This window comes from Oryx dammah, unplaced genomic scaffold (genome assembly GCF_014754425.2).
Source record: "Oryx dammah isolate SB20612 unplaced genomic scaffold, SCBI_Odam_1.1 HiC_scaffold_9, whole genome shotgun sequence".
Lineage (NCBI taxonomy): Eukaryota > Metazoa > Chordata > Mammalia > Artiodactyla > Bovidae > Oryx > Oryx dammah.
In genome coordinates this window covers 1828939-1852368 of record NW_024070193.1, presented here as the reverse complement: position 1 = coordinate 1852368, position 23430 = coordinate 1828939, and the positions used below count along the sequence as shown (strand labels likewise).

The following is a 23430-nucleotide window of genomic DNA, read 5'->3' as shown; positions in this document are numbered from 1 at the left end:
CGGGGGACCTGTCCCCAGCCCCCTTGACTGTCTCCCCGGGTGAGATGCGCTCAGCACTCAGCGCAGGACTGTTTGCCCCCGTGGGCCACGTGCGGGCCCCCGCACTGAGCCGCCGTTTCACTGGCCTTGGCGGGTGACCCGGCCTCACCAGAGTTTCCCACCTGCAGATCCTAGAGGCTTAGCGGGAGGGCTGAGGGAGGGGGCAGTGGCAGGGCCTGGCTCCCAGCCAGCACGAGGTAAGCTGACTCCCCTTCCGCCAGCTGGGGGTGCCCGGAACCAGGTGTGATGGGGGTGGAGACAGCGGTGCACAGAGCTGGCCCGGGGCGGGGGCACCACCCCCGCCAGCCGGTCCCAGCCCCACCCCGCCCCCGGGGCTTGTTTCCAGCCTCCACAGCTGCTGAAAGGGCTGAGTTGGAGCAGCAGCCAGGAGCTCGATTGACCTCAGACCAGGCTGGGCTCCGAGGCTATAGGGGGTGGGCGGGGCTTTGAGACCCCACCTATTTGGATAACACCTTGGGGCATATTTTTTACTGCAAGGGGAGGTTTTAGGAAGAATAGGGGTGGGAAGAAAACCCTCATTACCTGGCGTGTAAACTATAGGGAGTTGGTGATGGACAGGGAGGCCTGGCGTGCTGCGATTCATGGGGTCGCAAAGAGTCAGACACGACTGAGCGACTGAACTGAACTGAAACTACATAAACTCTCCCTTGCTTCCTCCCTCCCTTCCTGCCTTCTTTCTTCCCCAAATACTTGTGACCACTTAAGTGAAATGCCTACAATAAAAATAAACAATGAAACAGGGTCAGGAAAAGCACAGTTTAGGAAATCACGACTTGAAAGTGAGGTTGCTCAGTCGTGTCCGACTCTTTGCCACCCCAGGGACTGCAGCCCACCAGGCTCCTCCGTCCATGGCATTTTCCAGGCAAGAGTGCTGGAGTGGGGTGCCATTTCCTTCTCCAGGGGATCTTCCCGACCCGGGGACTGAACCCGGGTCTCCCACATTGTAGGCAGACGCTTTACCGTCTGAGCCACCAGGGACGTCTTCATGACTTGGCAGGGAAAAAAAAAGCAGAGCAGGAGAGAGCTGGGCAGGATCCTGGGGTCCTCTTGTGGAGATGAAAATGGTTGAGCTTCCCAGCAGCCAAGGGGAAAGGGGAAAGCCAGCCTGCCCGGTCTCTCTCGCTGTGAGAAGCCAGCATGCCAAGGACCTTGGTTGTCGCTGCTGCCAGGGGAGAGAGTGTGGGAGCCCTGGGCCTCACCCTGAGTGGGAGGGAGGGTGAGAGCCATTGCAGGGCCAGGCTGAGGGCAGCCAGTGAGGGCTGAGGCTTCTCTTGGGTGGGGGAGGCTGGCTGGCTATGGGAGCAGAGCGAGGAGAGCTCCCCCCAGTGTGAGTCAGCAGCTGCCTGTCCCTCCTCAGCCCCTGGGACAGACCTCCCCGGGGTGGGCACCTTGGAGGCCAGGCCAGGTGGAGGGCGAGTCCCTGCACGCCCTTCCCTGTGGCTGCAGCGGGATCTTCCTACGTCCTGTTCTCTCCTGTGGTTTCCGGGGACAGGCACTCGGGAAAATTCAGGGCTTGTTTACAGGATGCGGTGGGCCCAGGCCTTGCAGTGGGTACTGCCTGCCAGGGCCTCATGCCAGGGCCTCAGCCCCGGAGAGGAGCGGCCCCGGCGGGGGTCGCTGCACAGCCACCCGGGGCTTGGGGGGCTCGGTCAGTGACCCTGGTGTTTGTGGGCACTGCTGGCCGTATAGTGGTGACGGCCGTCAGCGACAGAGGACCAGCTCTAGGGGGCTGTGGGCACCGCAGTTGGCACTGGGTTTGCCCCAAATCCCCACTCAGTGCCTGTACGTGCAGGGCGCTGTGTGGTTACTTGGCCGGACAGGCCTGGCGGCTGGGGGCCGCGGGGGGCTTCAGGCTCCAGCAGATGCTCTCTGGTCTCTGGGCCCACACCCCACTTGTTTGGGGAGCCCCCAAGAGAGCCAAGACCATTCCCCAAGAGAGACAGACGGAGCGGGCCAGCCCACGCTGGGCGGGGGATCCCAGCCCCTGGGCTGCGGGGGAGAGCTGAGTCAGCAGGCGGGCGGGGCGGGCGGCGGCCAAGGGGACAGACTGCGGGGCTGCGATGGATGCGCATAGTTTCCCATTTGCGTCTTCAGATTCCACGCCTCGTGCGCCCGTCGCCCTGGCCGGGCCGCTCACATCTGCAGAAGCGCGAGGTGTGTGGGGAGCAGGCTGCCTGGCCAGGCCTGGCCCCCTGCCATCGCTTCAGGGGCCGCGTCCGGGACGTCGGCAGCAGGGTCCCTGGGCCTCGGGCTGAGGTCGCTGAGCGGGGGCCCCCAGGCTCAGGGCGAGACGTACATAGCTCCGGGGAGCGGGGCGCAGAGCCCCCCCGGCCCGCGGCGGTGGGTGTCAGATGCGCAGCCACCGGCCAGCTGCTGAGCGTCTCTGGCCCGTTTCCTTGCCTGTTAGATGGGGGGCGGTTCCAGCAGGGCAGGCTTCTTGGGGCGATCCGGAGGGGGTCCCCATCAGCACCCAGAGGCCAGTGACACAGTGTGGGGAGCCCAGGCTCGTAACTCAGGGCATCCCCCTGCCCCCCGCCCCCCGCAGAGTCTGGAAGCAGCTCAGCCCGTTCTATCGCGTAAGTGACTTATTAAATGGGTTGGCATCTGTGGGCCTGCAGGCAGGGTAGGGGTGTGTGTGTGTGTGTGTCTGACAGGTTGGGCAGGAAAATCGCTTGTGCATCTGGCATTACTTGGGGAACGAGAAATCAGTTTCTGCCCTGGGGGAGCCGGTGGGGCATTTGAGCTGCGGTGGAGGTGGGGGGTGTTGGAGCTGCCGTTGGGGGCGGGGAACAGGGCAGCCCCCTTGGGGCGCAGGCTGGGGATGGGGCAGTGGGGAGCTTGGCCGAGCAGACCCTGCCCCTGGCATCTGGGAAGGAGTGCTGGGGCACAGCTGGCAGCCAGGCCCCGGGGGCATCCGGGGAGCGTCCTGGACAGTGAGCCGTCCGAGGCCCCTGCGCGGGGCCTGTGTGCACACCTCGCGGGCAGGGGCTTGCAGCCTACACACCAGCCTCTCCTGACCCCCCTTCTCTGGGCAGCCGGGGCGGGAGATCCGAGCTGCCCCTCCGAGCTCACGCAGACCCTCAGGCTTCAGACCCCCTGAGCCTCAGCCCTGCCGTCTTCCCTCCTCTGCCCCCTCCCCCCACGGAGTCTCTGTGCAGGACTTGAGGACCTACTCAGTGCCTGGCGTCTATCCTGGGAGGGGCACTGTCTGCCCCCCCAACCACCACCTGGGGCAGAGGAGGCGCCAGGGCCCCGAGGATCTGGCGTTGTTAGTTTCCTATGGGGTCACTGGGGGCCCTTCTTGGTGGGGCGGCTCTCACCCTCAGGGAGCTGGGCAGGGAGGTGACGGAGGGGGGCACAGGCCACCCCAGCAGGTGCGAAAAGCCAGAGCATCTACTGTGCGCTGGGCCCCCAGCAGTGAGGATGTGGACGGCCGGGTCTCTCGGGGCTGGAGCTGAACGATAAATAAACAGATGAAGACGTCTTCAGACAGGGACTTGGGGAAGAGGGTGAGACTGGGGGGAGTGATGGAGCAGCCGGGCAGAAGGGGCCACGTGACCTGGTGGTCCAGAGAGGCCTCCCCAAGTGCCCTTCAGCTGAACAGCAGGCCCGTCCCTGCAGCGGAACGGTGTTAGCCGTAAAAAGGGACGACATGCTGCGACACGGACGAGCCTTGAGAATCGCAGACGGAGGGACGGGGGCCGGTCGCGCAAGGCCACAGACACCAACGTCCACAGGAGGCGAGTCCGCTGACCCAGGAACACACGAGCGCTTGTCCAGGCTGGGGTGGGATGCAGAGGGACTGCCTAATGGGTGTTTCTTTCTGGGATGATGAAAACATTCCAGCCTCAGATGGTGGTGATGTTTGCACAACTCTAAAATACACTGAAAGCATTGACTTGCTCGCTTTATTTTTTGAATTTTTATTTTGGCTGCACCGCGAGGCATGAGCGATCCTAGTTCTCTGGCCAGGGGTTGAACCCTTGAGACGCTGAGCCTAGCCCTGGAGCCATCAGGGAAGGCCTGTGAACGGCACACTTTAAATGGGCGAATGTTATGGATCGTGAGTTCTATCTCAGCGAAACTGTTTTTAAAACAAGACAGAGGAAAGAAACACCTGGTTCAGGGGGTGGCCTTGAGCTGAGAGTGGCAGGAAGGAGCAAACTCAGCAAGTGCCAACGCCCTGAGCGGGAGCAGGGTTGGTGGGGAGGGAGTTGGGGCTGGATGTGCAGTCCTCAGGGCCCCGGGTCAGGTCGAGGACTTGAGTCAGCTGAGACAAGGCAGGGTGCGAAGCAGGATAAAGCTGCGACTGTGCTTTCTGTGTCAAAACAATCAGGCTGCCGTGAGCAAACAAGATTGCAGTGGGGTGGGGGGCGTGGGGGGTGGCGTGGTGTGGGCTGGGGAGGCTGGCGAGGGCAGTCAGAGATGCCCAGGGGGCTGCCCCAGGGGACAGACCGCCCCACGGGGAATGACCTCCTGGAGGAGGGGATCTAGGCACGGCCTCCAGGAATGGGGATGGGCCGGCAGTGACGGGGGTGGCCAGGGGCTCTGCAGGTGGGGGACCGGGAGCTGAGTGCGAGGAGGCCTCGGGGGGCCCACCCGACCACAAGGAGGCCAGCTGACCACCCCACCCCTGGTCCCCTGTGGGCCAGAGCAGCTTTGAGACTAAGTAGGGCAGAGTCCGCCAGGCCACCTGTCGTCTGCCTTTGTCCTGCCTGCCTAGGCTGGCCCGCAGAGAGAGGGTCAGTACCGAGTGGCTGAAGAGCCAGCCAGGCCCCTGCGCTTCTGAACAAAGCGGCCTCGAGGAAACTCGAGTGGCCCCTGAAACGCGATCGGCCGTAAGAGCCCGGCCAGCAGGAAGCTGTATTATTCATTGAGCAAAGCCCTGGGGCCTGCCTGGTCTCCGGCCACCTGTACGGCCCAGACCTGGACGGAGAACCCCCAGGGCAGTGTCCGGCCGGCTGAGGGCGGTGGGGCCCGAGGGTGCCCGGGGCGTGGTTTCCTGGATGCGGGCTGGGCCGGGAGGAAGTGGGACCTCAGACGGAGGCGGGCAGCCCGCAGCTGGTGCCCCGAGGCCACGGACGCAGGCAGGGTGCTGGGCGCAGGAAGACTGCCGCCCTCTCCCCAGGGACTGTGAGTACACCCACCGCCCGCCCCGGGGGGCAGGGACAGGGCTCGGGCACCCAGGGGGCCCGCGGGGCGCCGACGTCCTGGGGCAGCGGCTGGGCGGAGGGCCTCTTGTGCCCCACCCAGGGGGCCCGAGGGGGCGCCGACGTCCTGGGGCAGCGGCCGGGCCCAGGGCTTTGGCCGCTTCCTGGGACTGCTTTCTGCCCCTGCTTCTCTGCGCCTGGACAAGGTGGTGTGGTCGGTGGCCCCGGCGTTTCCCACAGCGGCCCGGAAGGGCGGTCGCAGCTGCAGGAGGGAAGTTCACTGGCTTCCCCGGCAGTGAGACCCGCCCCGTGCCCTGTTCGGGGAAGGATGGCCAGAGCCCCTTTGTTCACCCAGGCTGGGGTTCTCTGTCTGGGGCCCCACGACCCCTGCAAGAAAGAGAGACTCTGGGCCATGCCCATTTCACAGCCGAGTCAACTGAGGGCCCAGAGGCCCCATGTGTGGTGGGTGGAGCCCCCATTCCCCGGGGAACACACGCTCGGGGCACTAGTAGGCTGCGCGGCAAGGGGGCAGAGGACGTCCCCAGGCTCCGGGACCTGGGCTTCCTGTCTGCCCACCAGTCCACTGCGGTCCACTTTGTCCTAAGTGGGCTCTGCCCCGGGGACGCCCCGCCCGCCCCACCGACAAGCATGGCTTCTTTCTGAACTGGTCCAGCGTGGAGCCGTGAGGCTGGAGGGACAGTCCCAGTGGGGAAGCCACTCTGTGCGTGCGGAACAGCGACTCAGCGAGGTGCGGGTGCGGTCCCTCAGGAAATCCCCCGGTGAGGTGGGCCGGCCACCTGGCCCTCAGGGAGATTCCCCGCCCTGGGTGGCCATCCCCCTGGTGGCCTGAGGGCCTATGCGCAGCATCCCAGGCCGGTGTGCGAGGCGGACCTGGGGTTTGGACCCGGAGCGACCCCCAGCCCCCGTGCGTGGCACCACCGTCTGCGGGGGCAGGGGTCAGTGTTCCCGTGATGACCCCATCACTGGGTGCGCTTCTTCCTTTGCAGGAGGCCAGACTCCAGTCCTAAGGAGGGGGTCTCCACCCCACAGGCCCCCTGGAGCCCGCACTGGGGTGGGGGACGCACGGCTGAGGGGTGAGCTCCATCCAGGGCTGCTCTCTGAGCCAGGTCCAACAAAGGCTCCCCCTGACGCAGCCACAGGGCTGCTCACTGACCCCCTGGGCCAGGGGCCGCGGCAGGATCCCGGCGGTCAGGCTGCTCAGGGCCCAGGGCTCCAGCCGCAGCTTCTCAGGCACGACCTGCCTTTGTTGGGTCCCAAGGTACAGCGGGGGTCCTGGCCAGGCAGATGGATGCTGGCCGGCCGGCAGAGGACCAACGTCCCGAGGGCAGGCGGAAGGGGGTGATCTGGGCCAGGACAGCAGGGCCTGGACGGGCGCTGTGGTTGGCTCTCAGGGAGCCTCGGACAAGCTGCTTCCCCTCCCGGACCGCCCATCCTCTCCTGCCCTGCAGGCCCCAGAGTTGCGAGCTGAGCCCCCCGCCGCTCTGTGCTCTCAGCATCTCGCAGGTCCTTAAACCCAAACATTCCACAAACATTTATTGAGCGCCTACTGTGAGCCAAGCACTGTGTCATCTGTGGGCGTCCAAAAGGGTCGAACAAACCAGATTAAAAGGCACAGGAGGGGGTGAATGGCGGGGAAGGGGCCACTGAGGCGAATATGGCTTATTTTCATAGATGCACGGGGCCCGTTTGACACAAAGCCACTGGCAGGCCCGATTCACGACCTCATGGGTGTCAGAGCTCAGGGACGAGCGGAGCTGGGGCATCATGAAGTAGGTGGACAGAGGGCGATTGAAAGAGCAGGCGGCGGGCAGAGGGCCACAGCGGAGTGGCCCCTGGGGGTCCGGGGCCCTGAGCCACGCGGGGCAGGCTGTGGGGAGCCGTTTGGGGCGTCTCGCCGTTCCCTCTCCTGAAACTTCCCAAAGTCCCCGGACCAAGTCCCCGCTGCCACGTGGCCTCCTCAGCCCAGTTCAGCTAAAACAGGGCCTCAGGCTCGGCCCTCCTTCCTGCTGGCCCTCTGAGGCCGCGGGTCGCCGCTGTGTAGACGTCTGGGTGTGTCGGCCCTGGCTCTGCACCCCACCCATGCGGGCCTGGTCTGCTCCGCGTCCTCTGCTTCGCCGTCAGCAGAAAAGTTCAGGTTGGTGGGGGTACCTTCCCTGCACACCTGGAAGAGTCCTAACCCTTGGGGAGACTTTTCCCCGGGCCTGGACGCTTCTTTGCAAGTGACACTTTCCCCGAAGGGCTTCCCAGATAGCTCAGTTGGCAAAGAATCTGCCTGCAATGCAGGAGACCCCGGTTCGATTCCTGGGTCGGGAAGATCCACTGTAAAGGGATAGGCTCCCCACTCCAGTGTTCTTGGGCTTCCCCGCTGGCTCAGCTGGTAAAGAATCCGCCCACAGTGTGGGAGACCTGGGTTCAATCCCTGGCTTGGGAAGATCCCCTGGAGAAGGGCAAGGCTACCCACCCCAATATTCTGGCCTGAAAAATTCCATGGACTGTATAGTCCACGGGGTCACAAAGGTTCAGACACGGCTGAGCGACTCTCACCTCACTTCACTTTCCCCTGGAGCGTCGTCTGGGTGGGACACAGAGACCATGGAGATGCCGGACCCCCACCCCACGCTGTCCCCTGGACACCTGCCGGCCTCATTGTGTTTGGAACTCCTTCTGTTTGGAGAGAGCCAGGGCTACGTAGAACCCCAGCGTCAGAGAGCCGGAGCATGTGGGCCTTCAGACCCCTGCTCGGAAACGAGGCCACAGTCACAGCGGGAAGACCGGGCAGGCGTGGGCACGCTGTGTCTGGAGCTCCAGGTGGCCCCCAGCTGGGACCTGGGTCCACTGGGTGTCGTATCTGCAGACTGTCAGCCAGGTGCAGGCAGGAAGGAGGGTCCACACGGCTGCCTTCACTCCCTGAGTCCCATGAGTGTGGGCCAGGCCACCCTGCGGCGCCCTCTGACCTTCACCAAGAGTCTGGGGAGGAGTGGTCATCCGCCCCCTTCAATGGAAGAGCATAGCAGTGCCCAGAAATCGGTGTAACGTCGCCCGCCTCTAGCACAGCAGTGAGACGCCAAGGCCGGCAGAGCAGAGTGCCTGGGCTGCACCCAGAGGGCTGGCCAGGGCGCTGGGCTGTGGCCGGGCAGCAGAAGCAGGCTGAAGGCCCAGACTTCCGTGGGAGCCCCTCTCTGCGGCTTTCCTGGGCATGTGCCCTTGGGCGTCTCAGGTCAGCTCACCAGCCTTCCCGGTAGAGGCCCTGTAGTCGCAGGTGACAGAAAAATCGGGGTCAAACAGGCTCATCTGTAAAAGGAGCTTTTCCAATTCACGGAACTGGAAAGTCTGGGGTAATGGCTTCAGGAACGGCTGGACCCAGGAGTTCAGTTTATGGACTGGGTTTGGGCTTTTCAGCTCTCTCTTTGCTTTCCTCTCTGCTGGCTTCGCGTTGGCCTTCTCCACGTGGGTGCCTGGCAAACGTGGGGAGTGCTGCCCGACTCCGTGATGGGCCAGCTGCAGGCGGTGGTGAGCCTCACGCTGCTTCTGGCATGTTGTTGACAGTGCCCTGGGGCAGAGGGGACAGGAAAGAGGAAGTTAGGACACCGGCAGTCAGAGCTGACTGGGGGTGAGCTCCAAGGCCTGTGGGAGCCCCAAGGAGCAGCGGTGGAGTTTATATCCAGACAGCTTCCCCCGAGGCTTCCTGGAGGAGGCGGCAGCTGAGCTAAACTTTGAGGGCCTGGAGTTGACCTGGGGAGTGAGACGCGAGAGAGCAGGAGCCTGTGGCTCATCCTGGGGCTCAGGCCAGCTCAGGACCTGCACGCAGCAGGGTAAGCGGGCTGTGCCCGGCTCCTGGGGCACCTGCCCAGGGCCCAGAGGTCAGGACAGCTGCCTGAGGGTGAGAAGGACGGGGTGCCAGGGCCTACGAGTGGGTGAAAGGTGGCCTGGCTTCCAGGCCGTGAGGACAGGGAGGAAAAGAGCACTTAGTGAGCACCTACTGTGTGCCCATAACTTTCTGTTGCCCCGTCCCGGCCACACCACGGCCCTGGAGGTTCCCCGTACCCTCTTTGCCGAGGAGGAGCGGCTGCTTGATCGGAACAAGGCTTTTCCAAGTCAGCCGTCTTTCCCCACAAAGGCAGAACGTGCGCCTCGCCCGTCGGCCAGGGTCAGCAGCCTCTGCTCTACCGGCAAGAGACTGCCAGGCTGTCCCAGGCCGTGGTGCATGGGGAAGTCACCACGTTCAAAACAGTTGTGTGTTGAAACACCTTCCCAGCAGCAGGCTGACCACCAGGCCTCTCAGCACATCCGCAGCAAACGCAGTCAACGTGAAACCCAGGGCCTGCAAAACAGGGCTGCGCCAGAGCCGGGGATGGTGGCGACTCGTGAACCCGGAGGCCTGCACGCCGCGGTGGCTACGGACGGTCACCCGCTCTGAGCAGCCAGGAGACCTTGATTCTTGGCTCTGAATCTTAAAAGCGATTTTCTTTTGGCCGGGCTGAGTCGTTGTTGCTTTGTGCAGGCTTCTCTACCTGCAGCAAGCGGGGGCTACTCTCGGCTGCGGGTGTGGGCTTCTCAGTGCCGTGGTTTCTCTTGTTGCGGAACATGGGTTCTAGGCGCTCCGGCTTCTGTGGGCGCGGCTCGTGGGCTCCAGAGCCCAGGCTCGGTCGCAGTGGCTCATGGGCTTAGCTGCTCCATAGCATCTGGAATCTTCCTGGAACAGGGATCAGACCAGTGTCCCCTGCATTGGCAGGTGGATTCTTATCCACTGTTCCACCAGGGAAGTCCTTCAGCAGCGACTTTTTAAAGCCCTTCTCAGCCGCCCCTAAAGCATGTTCACTTGGCAGAGATAAGCCAGGGTGGGAGCAGGGAGGTGGCGGGTTGGCGCCCAGCCCCCATGTGGGTGACTGTGGCTCCCCGGGCAGCCCCCGTGCCTCTCTGAGCCTCAGTTTCCTCCTCTGCGCCCTGCGGATCACGTTTCCCAAGGTGAGGGTTAAATAACAGTACCTGGGCGTGTCCGCGTGTTATGGCGTTGCAGTGGCTGCGTGAATGTCAGTGCTTATGTGGAGTAAAACGGCTGTTCTCAGTGTGATTATGATACTGTTATTTCTTAATTTTTAATAGTTCTTTGGCCATGGCAGATCCCAGCTGTGCCACGCAGGGTCTTCAATCTTCCTTGTGGCATGTGGGACCTTTAATTGCCAGCTCTTCCCTGTAGCTCAGATGGTAAAGAATGTGCCTGAAATGCGGGAGACTCCAGGTTTGATCCCTGGGTCGGGAAGATCCTCTGGAGAACTGGAATGGCTACCCACTCCAGTGTTCTTGCCTGGCCTGGAGAACCCCATGGACAGAGGAGCCTGGCGGGCCACAGTCCCCAGGGTCGCAGAGTCGGACACCACTGAGCGGCTGACACGCAGACGCTGCCCCAGCTGTAGCAAGGGAGCTGCTGGTTGCGGCGCGTGGCTGCTAGCTCCCTAACCGGGGGTCGAACCCAGGTCTCCCGCACTGCAGGCACCATCTGAGGCACCCGGGAGGAAGCTCTGCTCTGCAGAAAGGGGAGTATTTAGGAGAGGGTTCCAGGGAGAAGGTTTCAGACCAGCATCTGAGCCTGCTCTGGAGTGTGTGTAGAGCCAGGCGGGTGGAGAAGGCGCAGACGGCGGGTGGGACCTGTCGGTGTGTCCAGGGAGCCACAGTCAGTGCTGGGGGGCGTGGAGTCTGGAAGGGATGAGAGCCGGATCAGGGCCAAAAAGGCAGGCGGGGGGCCAGAGCCCCTGGTGCTGTGCTGTCTGTGAGCAGGGAGGTTAGATTAACCAGTGCTCTTTTGGTTGCAAGTGATGAAAGCAAGCAAAAAACCCAGGCTTGCTTGAGCGGAAGGGCAGCTTTATTGCCTTCGATTTCTAAAACAGACAGGGCTTCAGGTACAGTTTGATTCAGGAGCTCAAACCGTGTGTCAGAGACACGGGTGTCTTTCTCCCTTCTTTCACAACTTCCCCCTCAGGCAGCCTCTGCTCGTGGGGGCCCCCCGGTTCCAGGTTTCCAGTAGTCTGTTAATAATCCCCACAGAAATGGTTCCGACAAATCGCAGAAGAGCCTTGGGTCACAGGCTCATGCCTGGGCCAGTTGCCTTGGCGAGGGGGCAGAGTACTCAAGTTAGGGATGGAGTCCATGGACACAAGGTGGACTTCAGAGGGGAGGAGGGGGTCCCCCAGGGAAAACCGGGGCTCCCCAGCTGGGCTGGGCAGGCGCAGTCTTCCAGCACCCCCGCTGTGATCTGATAAGACGCCCCAGGCGCTGTGCTCGGCAGCTTGACCTGCGTCACCCCTTCCTGTTGGCCCGTTAAGATCCCCATTGTGCAGGTGAGAAAACCAAGGCCCGGGGAGTTACAGCCACCTGCCCAAGTTCACACCATGAACAAACGGCCCGCAACCTCGAATCACCGTGGCCCCAAAGCCCAGGCCCTTAACCGTCTGTGCACTGGCTCATGGTAATGAGACCTAGGGTGGAAGAGGACGGGGTGCAGGGGGCAGGCAGGAGGCGGAGCCACACAGGCAGAGAGGAGGGCGGCCCTGGGGGTCGCAGCTGTGGGGGCGTCCAGACGCTGCCATTCTGGCTGGCCTGCGGGAAACCACGCAGCCCTGCGTGAGTAGCTGTGCCTCCTGCTTTCTGCTCCGGGCATCTTAGCAGGAGGACGTGAGGCGTGAGGTTGCATTTATGTTCCCACCGAGGGCACGGGGCACTTCCGGGGAATTTCCGGAGGAAGCGGTCGAAGGGAGGTGACCACCCGCCTGGCACAGGGCCAGGGAGGGGAGCGGGCCAGATGGGGAAACAGCCGCTCCCCACTTCCCTTTTCAGCCCTGAGACTTCCCAGGCGAGAGGCCCGCCTCCCTGGTGACATCACAGCAGGTCAGAGGGCAACCCACGCACAGCCTCCTTGCACAGAGGGGAAGCCGAGGCGGTGTGGCCCAGTGGTCAGCCCCTGGAGAAGTCTGGCCATCTGAGTGCCGGTCCTTGATGTGCTGCCCTGCTGTGTGACCTCGTCAAGCCTCAGGACTCAGTTTTACGTCCACAGAGTGGACCCAAGATGACGTCCCAGAGACGACAGAAGACGGCTTGAAGGCCTGGCACCTGCGGATGCCAGTGAGAACCGGCCGCGACGACTCCCTCCTGTGCGTGCTGAGCGCAGAGGGAGAGCAGCTGAGACCCCGCCGCCCAGCTCTCTGCGGGCCAAGACGTGAGGGCTTGGGCAAGTTGCCACGCGTCTCTGGGCCTCAGTTGCCTCGTCTGGGAAATAGGATCTTCCCTGGGTGTCTCCTTCCCGCTGGGCGGCGAGGCGTTCCCCCCGCCCTCGCAGCACGCAGGCTCTGCTCACGCCCTCAGCGGTCAGGCCACGGTCCCTGGTGCCCCCTCTCAGGTGGCAGCTGGCCCCCAGCGGGCGCCCCCACGCTCTGTCATCTGGCTGATCAAGCGGCCCCGGGCGGTCATGGGAGGAAGGCCCAGTGGTGCCTCTAGAGGCTGAGAGCCTTTGCTGACAGCGCCCTGGCCCTCTTCTGGGGGTCCGCCTGCCCCCATCCTCACTGCGGTGGGCTCTGGGTCAGCACCCCACCCACAGGGTGGCCGTCTCCTGCCACCTGCCCCTTGGGCCAGGCTGGGAGCCGGAGGAGCGTCTGCAGGGTGTCACTGCCCACAGGGTTGGGGCCTCCAGAAGCCGGACCCCAAGGACGGCGCATCGGGCTGGGTGACTCAGACAAGCGTCTCTGCTCCTGAGTCTGTCCTGTTGCTCTCATTCAGTCGCTCGGGCATGTCCGCCTTTTTGGACCCCGTGGACTAAAGCATGGCAGGCCTCCCTGTCCATCGCTGTCTCCTGGAGTCTGCCCAAGTTCACGTCCGTCAAATCAGTGACACCATCCAACCATCGCATCCTCGGTCGCCCCGAGTCTGCCTGCTCCCCTGTAAGAGGGGAGAAAGATGCCCGCCCACAGTGAGGGCTTTGTAACCCTGAACTGGAGGCACAACAGGGAGAGTCTGGGCTGCAGCAGGGCGGGTCCAGCCGGGTCAGAGCCCAGCTCCGTGCAGGCCGCGGGCTCTCCCGAAGGCTGCCTCCCTCCCGCCCCGCTCAGGCCTCTGTTCTGTTCAAAGGGCAGATCAGTTCCCTGGGGTCCCGGACGCTGCTGGTGGGGCCCCGACCCCTCCAGAGAATGCTTGAGGGCTGGGTTCTGCCTCCCGTGGCCCAGGCTGGGCCCTGAGCTCTGACAGCCCGGGGCAGCCGTCCTAGGGATCAGTGTGCCGATTCGTGTTTCATTTCATGACTGCTGTGTGACAGGCCACCCCAAAAGCTGTGGCCCCAACAGCATGGGCGACTGTTCCCCGGGCCGGCCCGCTGGGGCCCCTGGGCTCCCTGGAAAGTCCCAGGTGGCCGCACTCACTCGGCTGTGGTTATTAGGCTGGGGCACCTTGCTGCCCACCCGTTGGTGGCCTCCAGTGGGCAGCTGGCATCTTTGGCATCCAAGAGGGCGAAGGTGGAGCCCAGGGATGCTGATGGAGGGAATTTGTGGCCACGCCTTGCAGTCGCAGAGCGTACGTTGTTAGGATTTTGCTGGCTTCTTGCTTACAAGGGTAGGGGGTCACGGCTTCAAGTTCTAAAGTCATTGTTTATAGAGTCAGGAACTAGCCGGTAAAACTCCCCCTGAGGACACCTTATGTTGCTGTGGCTGGCAGAGCCCCTGGTTCGGTGCCCGCCCTGCGAGGAGCTCAGTGCCCACGGTGGGGTGAATCCCTGGGCCACACCAGACGGGGGACCCCCACGTCCCAGCTGGGGATAGAGGGGTTCCCAGCTGACCTGCTCACCTCCTGTGCTGGCTCCGTTCGGTGTTCCCTGTAAACCTCTAGAAGTCACACTGCCCGGTACAGCGGCCGCTGGCCATGGGTGGCTACTCAAGTCTCAACTAGTGAAAATGAAATTGTTAAAGAAGTCAGCCCCTCAGCTAGCCCCGTTCTGAGCGCCCAGTGGCTTCGTGGCTAGGAAGCCCCCTTGACCCAGCCCCCACCTTTGAGGTCGCCCTGGCCCCGTGCTGGCCGCTCGGGATTCAGCGCCATCCCTGTCACCTCGAGAGGCTCCTGATCTGCTGGGGGCAGAAGGGCCAGAAGCACCCAGTCCCAGAGTGGGAACATGGCTCCTGGAGACTGCTGAGGGGCGAGCCCTAGGGCCCCTCACCCCCCACCCTGTCCTCCCCCAGGAAGCAGGTGCAGCCAGGGAGGGGCCACGGGGGAGGGGTGGGAGCCGGGGGCTACTCCGTGTGCACTTCCCAGCTTTTCTAGTACAGGGAGCGAGCCTTTCGTCACCCCAGTGCCCACACACTCCCCCACTTCTGCACAGGAGGGTTGGTGCCCATGGCTGAAAGCCCACCCCTAGCTGCGAGAGCCCGTTTTAGAGGCACGTGAAGTCTGTGAGTTTTATTCACGGCACAGCATCTGTTTTGGGTTGAAAGATGTTAACGTGTGAAGCGTAGTATTTGTTTGGTCTATCGGCAGTGTTGGGTGTGTATATGGGATGCAAGAGCCCCTAAAATAACTCAGCCCTACCCCCCAGCCTGAGAAGTGCTGGAACCTCCAGGAACGGGCCTCCCTGGGCAGCGCCCGGGGAGCAGGGGTGGGGTCTCCATGTGGCAGCATGTTTGGGTTTTGTGGTGGGAGGGGAGCGAGGTGCCCCCTTCACGTCCTGGCCCCCACCCCTGCCTCCCTGCACACAGGCAGCCTGCAGGTCCCCAAGCCACCCAATCTGCTGCGGGGAGGGGGCCCGGCCCGTCTGCCAGTCCATCCAGGCCCGGGGCCCCGGCGTTCGGAAGCCTCTTTGCTATGTGGGGACAAAGAAGATTCACACCCTTCCCCTGCTACAGACCCCCGCCCCACCTGGCGCACAGAGGGTGCTCAGTACATATCACTGGGTGGGTAGATGCCCCCGACACCCCCTGGGGCTCTGGCTCTGTCTTCTCCTGGATTTCCCAGGAGTGCAAAGAGATGGACACCGCCATGGGAGGTGTGCTCACAACATTGTCCACGCCTTTTCTCCTCTGGGGGCCACGGCTTTATTCTCAGTGGTATTCAAGTCCCACTCAATACTTTTACGTGTAGATTCATTGAGTTATTTTGAAACAATTTCAGTCCTGAAGACACCTGCAAGAATTGAAAAAAAAAAAAAAAATCTTCCACGCACCTTTCACCCAACTTCATCATAAGTAACATTTCACCGAATTTCACTCTTCCAAAAAAAGAGTTTTTTCTCCCAGAACTGTTTGAGAGGTCATCACAAACTTGCCGCCCAATGACCTTTACTCCTAAATAAGGCTTCAGCTTGTGTTTCCTAAGAGCAAGGACATTCTCTTATGTAACTGCGATCCAGTAACCAAATTCGTGAGACACAGTTCTAGGATCTAAAATACACTTTAAAGGGACTTCCCTGGTGGTTCAGCGGCTAGGACCCCACTGCAGTGGGGGCAGGGGTGTGTTCTATCCCTGGCTGGGTAGCTAAGATCCCACATACTGCACGCAGTGCCACCAAAAAGATTTTTAAAAATACAATTTACAGTCATGTCTCGCCAGTCATCCAAGTAATGGCGAGTCTTTTTTTCCAATCTCCGATCTTGCATTGTATTTCGTCATCTTGGGTTTTTTTTTTTTTTCTGAAGCTTTACCAAGGTTTAATTTATGTACCATAAAATTCACTCGTGTGAAGTGTACAATGCAATGATTATTAGTATATTTACAGAGCTGTGTAACTGTCGGCACAATTTTATTTTAAATCATTTCCAATCGTCTTGAAAAGAAGCCTCGTGCCTTCTCTCGGTCACCGTCTTGTCCCACCCCAGTCCCCACCAATCACTGATCTTTCTGTCTATAAATTAACCTTTCTGAGCGTTTCTTGTACATGACATCACACAGTAAATGACCTTCTGTGACAGGCTTCTTCTGCTTAGCCTGCTCAAGCTTCAGCCTTGCTGCGGCAGGGGTCAGGACGCCACCTCTTCCTAGCCATTCTCTTGTAGAGGTAGACGGCATGTAGTTTATCTGCTGACCACAGCTGAGGAACATTTGGGTTGCTTCCACTTTTCGAGTATTCTGAACACACTGCTGGGGACATTACCATACACGTTTTTATATTCTAAATACAAGTCTCTGTTTGGTTTTAATGATTTGCAGATATTTCCTCCAGTCTGTGGCTTGTCTTTCATTGTGTTAGTTTCAGATGTACGGCAAAGTGATTCATATATATATATATACTTTTTAAGATTCTTTTCCACTGTAGGTTATTACAAAGTATTGAGTATAGTTTCCTGTGCTTTATAGTAGGTCCTTGTTGGTTATCTATTTTATGTTCGTCGTGCCTTTTGAAGTGAAGTGCAAAAATTTTGAAAAAGTCCAAATTATCATGTTTTTATCTTATGTCTTATGTCCTTGAGGTCATATCTGAGAATCATTGCCTAATTCAAGGTCAGAAAGATTTCCGCCTGTGTTCTTCTAAGAGTTTTATAACTGTAACTCTCACATTCAGATCTTTGATCATTTTGAGGTGATGTTTGTGTATAATGGGAAGCGAGGGACCAAATCCAGCGTTTTTTCTGGGTGGATCACCAGTTGTCTCAGCGCTGTCTATTGCAGAAGCTATTCTGTCCTATGAATTGTCTTGTCAAAAACCCTTTGACCATGGAGAGTAGGGGTGGGGACAAAAAATTTTTTAAACCCTTTGACCATAATACAATATTGTTTTAAATGTTATTTGTAAAAATTCATTTGGCTGCATTGGGTCTTAATTGTAGCACGCAGGACCTTTGTATCGTCATGTGGGCTCTCTCACCAGGGTGCACAGACGTTCTAAGTCACTCCGTGGCATGTGGGATCTTAGTTCCCCAGCCAGGGATCGAACTGGTGTCCCCTGCTTTGGAAGGCGGATTCTCAACCACTGGACCGTCAGGGAGGCCCCCTAAATGTTACCTTCGTGACGATGAGGACCTTCCCCCATTTAACAAAAGTGTATCCAGACCACTGGGGCGGCTGAACGCCAAGCTCTGCTGCCTGGGCTCCGCCACTGCTTCTCCTGCTGTGCTCTTGGACTCGTGGCCAAAGGGTCCCTGTGGTGAATTTGCACACTGAACTGTCTTCATGGAGCTCTGGCTGCGGTCCATGGGTCGCTAAGGGATGGACACGACTGAGTGTCTTCACTTTCACTTTTCACTTTCATGCATTGGCGAAGGCGATGGTAACCCACTCCAGTGTTCTTGCCTGGAGAATCCCAGGGATGGGGGAGCCTGGTGGGCTGCCGTCTGTGGGGTCGCACAGAGTCGGACGCAACTGAAGCGACTTAGCAGCAGCAGCAGCAGCTCTGGGTGCAGTGTTCCTCCAAGTGTGCTCTGACGAAACTCGCCGACTGCCTGCTTAGGTGTCCGCCCGTTCTGTTTTTTTTTTTGGAAAGATATTTACCTATTTGGTCGTGCCAGGTCTTGGCTGCAGGACGGGGACCCTCGATCTGCACTGCTGCACGTGGAATCTCTGGCTGTAGCGTGCGGACTCTTAGCTGCATCATGTGGGTCTAGTTCCTTGACCAGGGATCAAACTCAGGCCCCCCCGCATTGGGAACTCAGAGTCTTAGCCACTGGACCACCAGGGAAGTCCCTCCGCTGGTTCTGAAGTTTGAGAAGCCCTTAGTATAGAGCCATTTCTCAGACAGGAAAGTAGAGGCCCGCAGAGAGGAAGGGATGTGTCCAAAGCCATGCGTCTGGGAGAGCCTACAAGCCCACACAGAGGCCGAGGCGGGTAAAAGTGAGCCGCTTCGGAAGTCATTCAGCCCCCAGCCTCACCTGTAAAATGGACAGAGCATCACGCCTCTCAGAAGCACAAGGAGTAGACACTGGGCAGAGAGTCCAGCTCAGAGCCCGCCTGACTCAGCGTGGGCACCGTGTGTGAGGCTGTGCCTGCCACCTGGCCCTGCGCTCAGATCCCCATCCTCCAGGGCACGTCCTCTGCCCAGCAGAGCAGCCCTCAAGGGCCCCTCCCGGCTCCAGCCACCCCCCACCGAACCCGGCTCACTGTCCCCAGTGCTTAGCCACTGACTGGGCACAGCTCTGTCACAGGGTCTGTGTCAGTTGACGCTGGCAACGCAGAAAGGATTCCACCTCCATCCCCACCCTCGGGAACTGTGGGCCGCAAACAGACTCGCTAACTGATGCCTAGAGGACAGTGTGGCAGGGGCTATTTGTATTGTTAATAGCCAACGGTTCTTGAATTTCTCTGTGTGAGCCAAGATGTTTAGAGGAGGTGACATTTTTGCAGCTAGATCTAAAGGTTGGGTTCAGACTTTAGCTAACAGGCAAAAAGCATTCATTCGGGATTTTTGCCAGTTTGGTGCGGGGAGGGCTAGAGATGAATAGAGGCCGGAAGGTGCAGAGCCGTGACCGTCCAGCCGAAGAGCGTCAACGTGGCTCGGCGGGTGACGGGGTCACAGATTATTAGGTGAGTGGCTCAGCCTCCCTGCAGAAGGCATTGCTCACCCCCACCCCCCACCCCCGCCCCCCCACATCTCCACCCTGCACATGGGTCAGATCCTGGTCCTCTGTCCGCGCCCCTAGGAACAGATCTCCAACCCCCACCTGTGGGCCCGTCGCCGGGGCTGATCTGGAGAGGAAACCTGAATCCGGAGTTTCCGGCAGGGCACTCCTGGAGGGGCTGCGGGCCGAGGCGGCGGCCCCCCGGCCCCCGCTCGCACAGCCCACGGCCAGGGCCCCCACCTCCCTGCAGCATTCCGCGTCAGGCTGGCTCTTCCAGCCGGAAGGTTCTCGGCCTGACGTGACATCAGAGCTGCAAGGAGCCTGGGCACTTGCCTTGCCCTGGGCTTCCTGTCTGCTCCATCAAGGGGCCCTTGAGGCTCAGAGGACGGCAGTTGTCCCCAGGGAGTCGGCCCGGGTCAGAGCAAGCCTCTCGATTCCCTGTGCAGCCTCAGAAATGATTCTTTTCAAAACGTTCTTCTTTAGTTGCATGTAGTCCGTGCAGAAGAAGGAAATGGCACCCCACTCCAGTGTTCTCGCCTGGAGAATCCCAGGGATGGGGGAGCCTGGCGGGCTGCCGTCTGTGGGGTCGCACAGAGGCGGACACGCCTGCAGCGACTCAGCAGGAGCAGCAGCAGCAGCAGCAGCCCATGCAGAGGGCTTCCCAGGTAGAGCCCGAGGTAAAGAACCCGCCTGCCAGTGCAGGTGGATGTGAGAGACTCTGGTCCGATCCCTGGGTCAGGAAGATCCCGTGGAGGAGAGGGAAGCAACCCACTCCAGTATCCTTGCCTGGAGAATCCCGAGGACAGAGGAGCCTGGCGGGCTGTGGTCCATAGGGTTGCACAGAGTCAGACATGACTAAGGTCACTAACGCAGCACACACGTGCAGAGAGCACAAAAGGTATTTAAAAGAAACATTTCAGTGAAAGCAGAGTTTCTTTCCCGCTCAGCCCCCAGTGCTCCACACTCTTCCCAGGACACCAGTCTACTAGTGTCTGAAGCATCTTGGCCAGAGATAACATGTCCACACACCAGCATGCACTCTGTACCCCCTTTCTTATGAAAAACCCCCTGAGTGCTCCTTGCTTTTTCCACTGACAGAAAAGCCTGACCCTTACCCTTGGAGACTGTTCCTGGTCAGTCACGTACAGAAGCGCATCTGTTTTGACTGATGCGTAGCTTTCTGCCACCCGGATGTATCGTGACACTTGTCTGTCGAGCAATCCTTCACTGGTGCCGTCAGTTCAGTTCAGTTGCTCAGTCGTGTCCAACTCTTTGCGACCCCATGGACTGCAGCACCCCAGGCTTCCCTGTCCATCACCAACTCGCGGAGTTTACTCAAACTCACGTCCATCGCGCCGGTGAGGCCATCCAGCCATGCCACCCTCTGCCGTCCCGTTTCCCTCTTCCCTTCAGTCTTTCCCAGCGTCAGGACCTGTCACTGGTGCGCTTGTGGGTAATAAGATTCCAGCAATTTGTATTCACTTTAAAGGCAGCTGCTTAATTTTTAAAGGCATGTAAAGAAGATTTGGAGAGGCAATGGCACCCCACTCCAGTACTCTTGCCTGGAAAATCCCATGGACGGAGGAGCCTGGAAGGCTGCAGTCCATGGGGTCGCTGAGGGTCAGACACGACTAAGCAACTTCACTTTCACTTTTCACTTTCATGCATTGGAGAAGGAAATGGCAACCCACTCCAGTGTTCTTGCCTGGAGAATCCCAGGGACGGGGGAGCCTGGTGGGCTGCCGTCTATGGGGTTGCACAGAGTCGGACACGACTGAAGTGACTTAGCAGCAGCAGCAGCAGTAAAGAAGATTTAATTAGCCCATGAGCCTGTGCCTATGGGCAGATAATGCCTGGTGACTCTTAAAAATCAACTAACCCTCAGCTGCTGCTATTGTTTAATTTCTCAGTTGTGTCCGACTCTTTGGGACCCCATCGGCTGTAGCCCGCCTGGCTCCTCTGTCCGTGGGAGTCTCCAGGCATGAATACTAGAGTGGGTTGCCATTTCCGTCTCCAGAGGATCTTCCCGACCCAGGGATCGAACCTGCCTCTCCTGCCTCAGCAGGCAGATTTCTTACCAGTGAGCCCTCAGGGAAGCCCTCAGGATAAAGACATAAAAGGAAAAGGAAAAGCTCCTCCCTCTCCCGTTCCACACACCCGCCCAGAAGGCTGCCATCAGTAACAGGTTGTTTGGGTATGTGGGTAGCCTTTCAGGGAGAAGTAGGGAATGTCAGTACACATATATGTCTAACCTTTTACAAGGTACACAAGGGGGACTGCATACAGCCTTCTGTCCCTTGCACTTCTCAGCAGACACGCGTCCTGGAGCTCTTCCTGGGAAGTCTCAGCCTGTGGGTGCCGTCATGCCGGCTCCCTCTCCCCAGGGCTGGACACCAGAGGTGTTTGCTCACTCTGACAGCATGCTGTGTGCAGCTGCCCTTGTGTCTTTATGCCAGCATGCTGGATGCCTTTGCCGGGCCATCCTGCAAAAAAGCTTGCGCCATCCTGCACCTCAGCTGCCAGTGCTGGGGTGCGCTCAATCTCTTCCCACCTGCCACAGCAAAAGCGTCATCAAACTTTTTTTTTGCCAGCCTGGTAGAAACACACGATGACAAACACGTTGTATTTCAGTTTGTATTTTTTAATGTGCATTTAATTACAAGTGAAATTGAATGTCTTTCCATGAACCACTTGTTTGTATCCTCTGCCCTCTTGTTTCTAATTGGTTAGTCATCTTTTTCCCATCTCTTTGAAAGAGCTCTTTATGTATTAGGGAAAGTAACTTTCATTTCATTCTCCTCAGTGCACTCGTGTCGTCCGTGCTGCAGATATGCTTTCTAAGTGAACTCTTTGTATTTTTTACTTTGCGGTATGTGTTATCATTCCATGTAGAAGTTCTCATTTTTATATAGTTAGATTTATCTGGATTTTCTGCCGTGGCTTCTGGGAACACAAATATTTACCCAGCGCATCTTCCACAACCTCTGACGCGTTACCACAGTTGATCCTCAGACCAGCCTTTGAAGGGGGCCAGGTTGAGGGGTTTTATCATTGGGTCTGTTTTGCAGATGCATTCAAACCAGGCTTAGAAAGGTGGTCGCTGAACAGATTCTAGACCCTAGTTCTTCCCAGGCCCCTCCCCTGACTCCCCGCCAGCCAGGTAACTCATTCCTGGCATTGACAACAAAAGGAGATAGCTTCTCTGTGAAAGCACTTTTAATTATTAAAACTACAAGAATCTTTTCTTCAAGACCTCTTTTAAAAAAAAATAGTTTATGGAAGTATACAAAAAGCTTTTAAAAACAAAACTTCCACCGATGACATGGGGTTTGGGGTGGAGGCTCATGCGATGCCCCAAAGCCCATCCCCCAGGGGGACCATCAGGGGTGAGGAGGACCCCCAGGAGCTGGGCCATTCCTGGCCCATCTCTGCCATCACCAGGGCCTCGTGTGTTCCTGGAAGAGCTCAGGTGCTTATCCGTGCGCGAGACAGAGGCTGAGGTGGTCCTGCACCCCACTTAGCTGAGGCCCTGCCCTTGGCCGGCTGTGTGAGTGTGGCGAGTACACTTACCTTCTCTGCGCTGCCCTTGGCTGTGAAACCCGGATCGCAGTTTCCAGCTGAAGTAAATGAACAAAGTGTCCACCTCTCATCTCTGATCTGCCTGTTCTTCCAGCATCCACGGCCTACTCCCCACCTGGCCCCCATATCCAGAGCCAGGAGCTGTCAGGGGGCACAGTCAGGCTCCCCCCACCTTGCCCAGAAGCCCAGAGAGGGAAGTGCCTTGCCCAAGGTCACACAGCCCGGGGTGGCAGGGCGGCCGAGGCGCCTGTCTTCTGACTCAACCACTCACCGGCCTCCTCCCCTCTGGACCACAGCGGCCCGGCCCGACCCGGCCTCCTGCCGCGCCGATTCTGGCCACCAGGGCGCGCGCCCGGCCGCCCGGCTCCCACGTGGTCGGGGGCTGCCCGCTGCCCACCAAAGGAAGCCCTCCGGAACCTGGGGTCAGGGCGCTCAGAACCGCCCTACACACCAGGCAGCGCGCCCTCCTCGGCTGCCTGTTCCCGGGGTACCGCCCTCCTGGAGCGCCTGCCCCTTGCAGGCTGCCTGCGCCGCTCAGTTCCCCCGGCCTGTCCGTCTCCGAGGCCGGGCCGCCCCCCGAGGCCCGCCCCCAGCAGTCCGTGGGTGCCAGGCCTTGTTTGCTGTGGGGTAGAGGGCGCAGCCGGCAGGCCCGGACCCTCGTCCCCAAACCGCCCGGAGCCGGTGACAGAGCACCGCCCCCCGCCCCTGCCCCCAGCACGCTGCGCGACCCTGCACCGTGGCCGACCCTCTCTGGGCCTCGGTCTTCTCATCCGAGAACTGGGCGGCTGCGGGGAGGGGGTTGGGCATGGCCGGCGGGGACCGCGGTCCTCCGTGGGCGGGGCCTGCGGCTGCGGCTCCGGGGCGCTTATCTGGGGGGTCTCGGCGGGTCGGAGCGAAAGGCCGGGGCCACCCAGCGCCCCCCCACCCCCGCCCCGCCGCGCCTGGGCTGTGCGAGACCCGCTCCCCGCCCGGCCCCGCCGACTCGAGCGGCCTCGACTGGCCGGGCTCGGGTGACGTCGGCGGCCGGGGCGGCACCCGGCCCCCGCCCCCCAGCCGCTGCGGGGGAAACTGAGGCCGCGCACGCCAAGGTCACGGCGCGGAGGCCG

General features: G+C 60.2%; 1 protein-coding gene across 2 annotated transcripts in view; it reads left to right on the top strand.

Moving 5' to 3' along the window:
- IQSEC1 (IQ motif and Sec7 domain ArfGEF 1) overlaps positions 1-23430 on the top strand; it is a 139259-nt gene that overhangs the window by 43541 nt on the left and 72288 nt on the right. Inside the window, exon 1 of one of the 2 annotated variants that reach the window (XM_040246671.1) lies at positions 5122-5193. The exons of the other annotated variant lie outside the window; for it this stretch is intronic. The gene's annotated coding sequence lies outside the window, so the exon portion shown is untranslated. Of the gene's footprint in view, positions 1-5121; positions 5194-23430 lie in introns of those variants that run through there. 2 annotated transcript variants of the gene reach the window in all.